The following is a 9,845-nucleotide window of genomic DNA, read 5'->3' on the forward strand; positions in this document are numbered from 1 at the left end:
ATTCAGAATTGATGCTGGACCTGCTCTAAACCAGACTTCAAGAGATCTAGTATGCTGCTTTATTGTCTCTTAAAATTTGCCACAGCCGCCATGTGGAAACAGCCCAGACTAGACCTTTTGAGATGAAGAGATACACGGAGGAGATTTCAGTAGTCACCATCAAGACCAACATGTAGTAGTCTACACACTCTTGACCTTCCATAGGTGAGAACCCAATCAACGTAATCTGGGAAGCATCCAAGGTCACAGCTGGCCTTATGGGCAGCAGTGAGTTCACCCAAGCCTAGCAGAACCTCTAGATGGCATGCAGATTTATGAGTACTGCAAGGTGTCTCTGAATCCTGAGTTTGTTGTTGCATACTCATATTTCAAGCACAGCATTACCTAGGAGTTTGTCAGACAGTAAACATCATGGTCCTACATTGGAGCTGCTAAGCCAGAGTCTGTAGAAGGAGAGAAGAGACACAAGTAACCATCTGAAAATTTTTCTGTGTGATCTTCAAGCTGGTAGAGAGTGTGTGGGTCAGCAAAAACTGAGGTAAGCTATTGATAACTTGTTACAATCACCCCCAATACACAGGGCTGTACACCCATGCATGGGCATGCATGCACTAATACACACACACACACACACACGCACACACACACACACACACACACACACACACATCCCATGAGAACAATACAGATTTACAGGGTTGCTTTTGTAGACTTAAAGTTGAGGTATGTATGTGTGTTGGCCCTCTAGCTATTAATTTGGGCAAATTATATGATAAAAGCTCATATGATATTTATCATAACTTGGCTGTTCTATGTTCTGTTCTATTTAACTCCCTTAGAGATATTCTCCCCCAAATATCAGAATACACTGCTTTCTTTCAAGACAGGAATCTAAGTATGCTGTATTGGTGAGGACTTCCCCTGCTGCTTCCCACCGAGGCTGTACCATGGCAGCTTGGCATTTTCTCTTGTTCAGCAGGTTAATGTGCTAATCCAGACCTAGTTGGTTTTGAGACATTCCCACTCCCTCAGATTCAGGAAGTCATATGTCAGGGGTGTTTTTTGCCTGGGAGAGTCTTGGTTTTGCATGTTGCTCTAGAATATTTATTGATGACATCTGCCTTCAAGGTCAAGAGTGATGAATTTTAAAAATGAAGTATGTGAGCGTGTTAGCTCAGAGCTACAGCAGCATTACATGAAGAAGAAGAAAAACAAATATTATTACATATACACATGTCATGAGGGATTAATATATCTAAAACTGCTTTTCTTCTTGATCATTTCAGGTACATACATTTGCCTTTAATTTTTTTTTTAATGTCTCTTCCACTGGTTGGAAAAATAAAGCTAACCAATACATGAACTTTCTTTAAGCAACTGGTAAAAATCTCCATAAAAAGGTTATGAGAAGTTTTAAACTAATAACTTTAGAAGAATCGTGATGTACCACGTATACTAATATTTCAGAAAAGACCAAATTAATCTAATGGTGATATTTTCTCAAGACTCAAATCAGAATAAATGATATGATATGAAAATACCTTGAGCAACTAGCCTGTAAATAACAGTCTCCCTAAAACTGAGGACAAAGTCCACTGCCCATTAAATAAGGAACACATAGATAAACAGAACGGGTTGACATGGGAATTATGGGAAAACCAGGGAGGATTGTCACTGACAAGACTCCTGTTTCATGAACATGGCAGGCCCTCTTCTATGAAATGTATATATAATACTGTATTTGGCATATATATATATATATATATATATATATATATATATATTACTTTGTAAATGATGAAGCTAATTCAGAAAGATTAAGTGACTTAACCCAATTCATGAAGATTTGGCTGCAAGAACAGTATTTTAGACTCAGGTTTATTTGTAAATCCATATGCTTTTCAAGATCTGTAAAGATTTGAGGTTTTCTTTCCTTTTTTTTTCATGATTGCATATTACAGGTTGGCATGTTGCTCACAGCAAACACAAGAATTGTTTAGAGATGTATCTCACAGCAGGCATCATCAGCATCTACTGATTCTTCTTGTCCTTAGGATGACGCTACAGTATGTGATAAATATCTCTACATAAAACAATTTTTGAATATGAAAAGTCTATTCCTAAGGAAATCAAATATAAGTATAATGGTAGTAACTTTTTCTTGATTTTGTTCCAAAGATACCATCATCTTTCCTTAGGACTTGTCTTAATTAGAGTTTTATTGCTACGAAGATACATCAGGACCAAAACAACTCCTATAAAGGAAAGCATTTAATTGGTCTGGCTTACAGTTTTAGAGGTTCAGTCCATTATCATCATGGTGAGAAGCATGGCAGCTTTCAGACTGACATGGTGCTGGAGAAGGAGCTGAGACTTCTTCATCTTGTTCCACAGGCAGCAAGAACTGTCCCACTGGACGTGGCTTGAGCATATGAGACCTCAAAGCCTGCCTCCAAAAAGGAAGCACTTACTCCAACAAGGCCACACCTCCTAATAGTGCTATTTCCATATGGGCCAAGCATTCAAGTACATGAGTCCGGGGAGTGGGGGTCATACCTATTTAAACCACCACAGGACTGTAATTATATTTCCCATTTGCTGCAGAGGGCAGTACAGCACTCATCTGAATCACTTCTTTATGAGCACAGCTAGGACCTAGGGCATTTAGTGACTTTGATCACACTATTTAAGAAATGTGAGAAACCCATGAAAAAAACATCTCTAAGAACTATCTCCCAGCAAACCTAGCTATAGCTTGGTAGCACATCGTTCCACATTTAGTTACACGAAACCATAGACATTTTATTATGTCCTGGGGCCCAGTGCGCCAAGACTTTAGGTAGTATGTAAACATGACTAGGACTTTTGGCCCAGTTTTTGTCTCTGGCTCTCGGATAAGAGGATATAAATGTCCGGGGAAGGTATAGCCCTGTGTGACTTACAACTAGAATTATATGGAACTTTCTTTGTGAGCATGTCTATAGACGAGATGAGATTACTTTGAAACTGAGCTAAGCTTAGCCTTGCTCTCTTTCTTAAAGTTTAATTATTAATGTGTTTCTCTATAATGTTGTTTTATTGAAAATGATTTTATACAATATATTTTATCACACTTTTTCTTTTAATTCCTCTCAGATCACCCTCATTTCCCTACCCGCCAAACTTTATGTTCTTTCCCTCTCTATTTATCTAAAAAAGAAATTAACAAGCAAACAAAATAAGAAACATACATATAACCCTTTCACCAGAAAAAAATACAAACAAAAATACAAAACAAAAGAACAATAAGGACAAAAAATTAGAAAAAAAAAGTATCCAAAAAGTACTCTCATGTTTATTTTGTGTTGGCAAACTATTTTGAGTCTGGTTGGTATACCCGACGAGACTCCAATGAAGAAAACTAATATTTCCTTTGCCAACAGGTACCAATTTCAAACAGCTTCCTGGTTAGGAGAACTTATAGACACTTCCCACACTCAGTTCTGGGACTCAGTCTGGCTTGAAATTGTATAGGTCCTGTGTATGCTCTCACAGTTTATGAGTTCATGTTTGCTTTCTATCAGATTCAGGAGATCTCACTTTCTATTGAGATATTTGGCTCCTTTGGAGTTGAGTTTTGAGCATGATAGACATGGATCAATTTGCATTGTTCTACATAGAGTCATCTAGTTTGACTAACTCCATTTGTCTTAGTTAAATACACTTTTGTGTATTTTAGTTTGTGTGTTTGTGTGTATTTTTTGTTTCTTAAGCAAAACAAAACAAAAAATCCAACCAAAACCAAAACCAAAACAAACAGATGTCCATAGTTGTATGGATTAATGCTCATGTCTTCAATTCAATTCTATTCATCAGTCTGGGTGTTTTAATGCCAAATCCAAGTCTCTTTTATTCCTACATCTCTGTAGCACAAGTACAAATGTGGGATATTGATAACTCCAGGAGTACTCTTATTATTCAGGATGGTTTTAGCTGTCCTGTTTGTTATTGTTGTTGTTATTGTCCAATTTTTTGTTTGGTGTGTGTGTGTGTGTGTGTGTGTGTGTGTGTTTGGTTTTGTGTGTGTGTATTTGTGTGTGTGTCCTTGAGAATATAAAATCTGTTCTTTCCATTTCTGTGAAGCACAGTGTTGGACTATAGATGGGAACTGCACTAATGTGCAGACTGCTTTTTGTAGTATGGCCATTTTTGCTATATTAATCATACTAATTCCTAAGCAGGGGAGAAATTTTCATCTTTTGCCATTTTGGTCAATTTCAATAAGTTTCTAACAGATAGTGGCTGGGAAGGATATATTCAGCTTCATGCTGGCACAACTAACTGTCTAGGTGGTACTATGAAAAAGAACTGAGCTTTTCTCTTAAAATATCTATATTGGCTTCATCATTTCAACTGGCAAGATGGGTCTAAGAGAGAGTTAATCTATATCTACATTTTTACAATCCAGGTTTAGTTACAATCAACTAAGTTCTAAAATCATGTTAAATTGAAATTCAGGAGCTTCCAGTGCACTTTGATCTACATCGTATGATGGAACCCTATACAATTCTTCTCTGAAGTCCCTCTGGTTGGGAAGCATTCTTTGCCTAAGATGAATAACCATGCTACTTACAGTACGTACATGTCAGTTGGCCATCTGATTAATCAGATGAACTGTTCATCAGCGGTGCTGATGTTTGAATAATCTTTTTACTAGGAATGGTCTTGGAGTATAAGAATAATGATGTGGCAATTACTTTGGAGACAGTTTGTCATGGAGCCCAGACCTTGAACTTACTCAGTAGTCCCAGTTGGTTTGAGATTTTAACTTTCCACCTTTGGCCTCTCAAGTTCTGGGATCAGATACCTGTATCAATAGTGCTAATTTGGATTTGGTAAAAACTTGTGCTGTAAAGTGCTCTTTAAGTGCAATAAAGTAGTTTGTGAAAGAGAATATGTTCACATAATAATGTTGTATTATTCCTTTTTATTACTAGTTATTGTTGATTCTTAGTGTACCTCATTTACAATTAAACATTAATATGAATACATATGTATAAGAAATAAATATATTATAATATTGGCATGGTGTTGTGTGCCTGTAATCCTAACACTTAGGAACCTGAGGCAGGAGAATTGAGGACTCAAAGCTTTCTTGAGCATTGATATTGAGATATAGAGTATGTGTAAGAAATATATATGAAAATGCAGAACTCTGTGCTTCATGTTGTCACTGGACATCTTAAGAAAATCAAAAAGACACTGCAGAAACTTTTAAAAAGTCATATAGGGGGATAATACACAATATATGCAAAGAAATCAAGAAGTTAGACTCCAGAGAACCAAATAACCCTATTAAAATGGGGCACAGAGCTAAACAAAGAATTCTCAACTGAAGAATACTGAATGGCTGAGAGGCACCAAGAGAACTGTTCAACATCCTTAGTCATCAGGGAAATACAAATCAAAACAACCCTGAGATTCTACCTCACACCAGTCAGAATAGCTAAGATCAAAAACTCAGGTGACAGCAGATGCTAGAGAGATTGTGGAGAAAGAAGAATACTCCTCCACTGCTGGTGGAATTGTAAGCTGGTACAACCACTCTGGGAATCAGTTTGGTGGTTCCTCAGGAAATTGGACATAGTACTACCAGAGGACCCAGCTATACCACTCCTGGGCATATACCCAGAAGATGCTTCAACATATAATAAGGACACATGATCCACTATGTTCATAGCAATCTTATTTATAATAGCCAGAAGCTGAAAGAACCCAGATGTCCCTCAACAGAGGAATGGATACAGAAAATGTGGTACATTTACACATTGGAGTACTACTCAGCTATTAAAAACAGTGAATTCATGAAATTCATAGGCAAATGGATAGAATTAGAAAATATCATCCTGAGTGAGGTAACCAAATCACAAAAGAACACACATGGTATGTGCTCACTGATAAGTGGATATTAGCCCAGAAGTTCAGAATACCCAGATACAATTCATAGAGGACATGAGGCTCAAGAACAAGGAAGACCAAATTGTGGATACTTCAGTCCCTCTTAGAAGGGGAAACAAAATAACCATGGAAGGAGTTACAGAGACAAAGTATGGAGCAAAGACTGACATAAAGGCCACCCAAAGACTGCCCCACCTGGGAATCAATCCCATATACAGTCACAAAACCCAGACACTACTGTGGATGCCAACAACTGCTTGCTGACAGAATCCTGATATAGTTGTCTCCTGAGAGACTTTACCAGTGCCTGACAAATACAGAGGAGGATTCTCTCAGTTAACCTTTGGACTGAATACAGGGTCCCCAATGGAGGAGCTAGAGAAAGGACCCAAGGAGCTAAAGGTGTTTGCAGCCGCATAGGGGGAACAACAATATGAGCTAACCAGTACCCCCCAGAGCTCTCTGGGACAAACCAAAGAGTACACATGGTCAGACTCATGGCTCCAGCTGCATATGCAGGAGAGGATGGCTTTGTCAGTCATCAGTGCGAGGAGAGGCCCTTGGTACATGAAGGCTTTATGCCCCAGTGTAGGAGAATGCCAGGGCCAGGAAATGTGTGGGTGGGTTGGTGAGCAGGGGCATGGGGGAGGGGGTAGGGGATTTTGGGAGGGGAAACTATGAAAGGGAATAATATTTGAAATGTAAATAAAGAAAATATCTAATAAATAAAAAGAAAAAAGAAAAAAGTCACAGGAGCATCACTGCCACCACTTGGTTGGCTGATACAATTAGAAGCCTGCATGACTTGAGAAGCTTAGAGTGATGTCACAGTCATGAACAGGATACCACATTTCATTTAGTTATCCCATCTCTCAGAGCTGTTTGAGTATAGCTCAAGACTGTTGTAGAATGCTTGCCAGTGAATGTACACTGAGACTGAGTTTGAAGAGGAATACCCACAGGGAGAAGTGCCACATTACATTTAGCTATGTGGTATGAACATCAATTTTTCACTGGTAATGATGACTTGGCTAGTCACTTAAGAGTATTGGTCAGTCCCTCTATATTCTTTTGAAACTGAAAGGTCTTTTCTGAGCTGCCTGTGGGGAATGTAGAGCACGCATGGTTTGAACCAGCAACTCTCAGGTTACCTGGGAATTTGTTAGAAACATAGAATCTTGAACTCTTAAAATCTGAAACAAAACCCAGACAGCTGAACTTGACTCTGCAGTTTCCCGATACTGTATGATTTCTTCTGAGATCCAGAATACTATTCTAGGCCAGATTGGGCCGGTTCTGGTTTTGGTTGTTGTTTCTTTTTTGTTTGTTTCTTTGGTTGCTTTTTGTTGTTGTTGCTGCTGCTTTTAGCTTCATTTACAAAATATTTTTATTGCTTACTTGGGAATTTCACATTTTGAACCTTGAGCACACACTCACTTCCCAGTCCACCCAGGCTTGGCACCTCTACTCCTGGAATGTCCTCACACACAAACACAAGCATAAAAGAAAAAGAAGAGGAGGAGGAAGAGGAGGAGGAAGAGGAGGAAGAAGAGGAGGAGGAAGAGGAGGAGGAGGAGGAGGAGGAGGAGGAAATCAAGTTTAATTTGTGTTGGTCATATAGTCACTGGAGTTCAAACTCTGGGTTAACACCACCTTATAGAAAACTGAATCCTTCCCCATTTCACCCCTGCCAGAAGCCATCAATTGTGGAGAGCTATAATCAACATCCTTATCAGAATATTAAGGAGTTTTCTTAGATAGCTTTTTATGTAGTCTGTTACTTTTGCAGGGGATGGTTTTGGGTTGTCACAGAAGACTTTTATGTCCCTCTTCTCAACTGTGAGTCTGAAGAAGTTACTACTATGACAAAAGTAGCGTCTTTGTCCTTTATAGTCAGTGGGAGCCTGGATCATGAACTTACACATGGTTTGTGGCCACAGAGTGGACCATGGATGATGACCTCCAGTGTCACATGTACCATGTACTTCAGCATGGTGGCAATACAGACTATGGGCATCAACATGGCTCTCTGCCACTGCAGGAGCCATAGACACCATCACAACCCTCAGCAGCAGCACTGGCCAAGGACATCAACAAGGCTTCAGGTGTCATTCATATCAATCTGGCCTCAGAGCCCATAGACATCAACATGGCTTCAAGCTGAAGGACTTACCATGAGCATGCACATGGCTTTCAGCTGGGCCAAGAACATCAAACCAGATCACAGCTGAGGTAGGACCATGGACCCAGGCATAGGCCTTGGTGCAGCATGGATCTGGACATCACAATGGTCTAGGCCAGATTCTAACATGTTTTTCCTGGAGAAAAAAAAAACAGTTACTAATCAACATTTTAGCATCATTACCTCTGTCATAGATGTCCAACTTGGCTGTGACCTCAGAAGGAATTCATAGTGTTTCTTCTAAGATATCACTTTCACTTCTCTTCTGGGGGCTAGAAGACTTAGAAGGAGCTACTGTACTCAAGAGAAAGGAAGAGAACATGAAAATTAGAAAGGAAAAAAAAATTAAACATTCATGTTTACAGATGTTGTGTTCTCTTTCTTTCTCACAAAGAGTAGCTCCTAAACCGGGCGGGCAGTTGTGGTTCACGCCTTTAATCCCAGCACTTGGGAGGCAGAGGCAGGTGGATTTCTGAGTTCAAGGTCAGCCTGGTCTACAGAGTGAGTTCCAGGACAGCCAGGGCTACACAGAGGAACCCTGTCTCCAAAAAGAAAAAAACAAAAAACAAAAAACAAAACAAAACTTCCCAAAACACCAAAACCACCACCAAAAAAAAAAAAAAAAAGAGTAGCTCCTGTTGAGTCTTCTATCCCAAAAGAAAGAAGTGAAAATGATAGTCTTGACTTGCTTCATATCTAAGAAGAAATACTTTCAGCTTTTTTCCAATTTAAGATAAGATTGATTGTGGGCAGTTAGTTTGAATGGATATTATTAAAAAGACAAATAATTAAAAATATTGACAACTGTATATGTTGAAGAGAGAATCCTTACATAATAGGAGGGGTATGCAAGAATCTAGCTAGTAGGGAGACCTTATGAAGAGTCATTAAAAAACTAACAACACTGTATAAGTCAGCAATCCCATAGCTGGTTACATACTCAGGGGGTATGAAATTGGAACATCAGATATTCTGATTACTTCCTGGTCACTGTAACATTATATTAGCAAGATAAGGACAAAACCAAAATGATAAATGAATGATAAAAATGAGATATCATAAAAATACATGTGTATATAATGAAATTAAATATAAAATTTCCCTTGTGGATTTAAGATTGAATGCTTTTCCTTATTTGGTTGTATCATTTGGGGAGGTTATAGAAACTAGGAAATGAGACCTTGCTTGGGTAGGTAGGTCAGTAAGGAAAAGGTTGGAAGATATGTGTTATCCCTGAAAGTTTTGCTTCATTTTCTGATTTTAAGATTGTAATATAATTATATAACTCCCCCAACCCCCTTTTTCCCTCCAACTCTCCTATGTACTATTTTGTCTGGAAAATAACATGAATAGGTTGTCATCCTAGCATCTTAACAAAAAAAAGAAAAAGAGAAAAAAAAAACCTCAGTTTTTTATTTTCTTTTTTCCTTCTTCCCTCTGTTCTTTCTTTCCTTTACTTCCCTTCTTCCTTCATTTTTCCCATCTCCACATCCATTTGTCCTATCTTTCTTCTTTAACTCATTTTTTTTATATCCGTTCTTCCATCTCCACTCCAGCTTTTCCCTTTTGAATTGGCTATATTATGATCAATGCTTAGTAAGGGAACTTTATGTTCAAGATAAAAGCATGACTCATGCTGTAAAATGTGAAGATTTATGCATGTTAATGAAACCATCACAAATAATTTACAAAATGCAACCGTTTTAAGTGTAGTTGTGATTCTTGA

This window comes from Mastomys coucha, unplaced genomic scaffold (assembly GCF_008632895.1).
Source record: "Mastomys coucha isolate ucsf_1 unplaced genomic scaffold, UCSF_Mcou_1 pScaffold15, whole genome shotgun sequence".
NCBI lineage: Eukaryota > Metazoa > Chordata > Mammalia > Rodentia > Muridae > Mastomys > Mastomys coucha.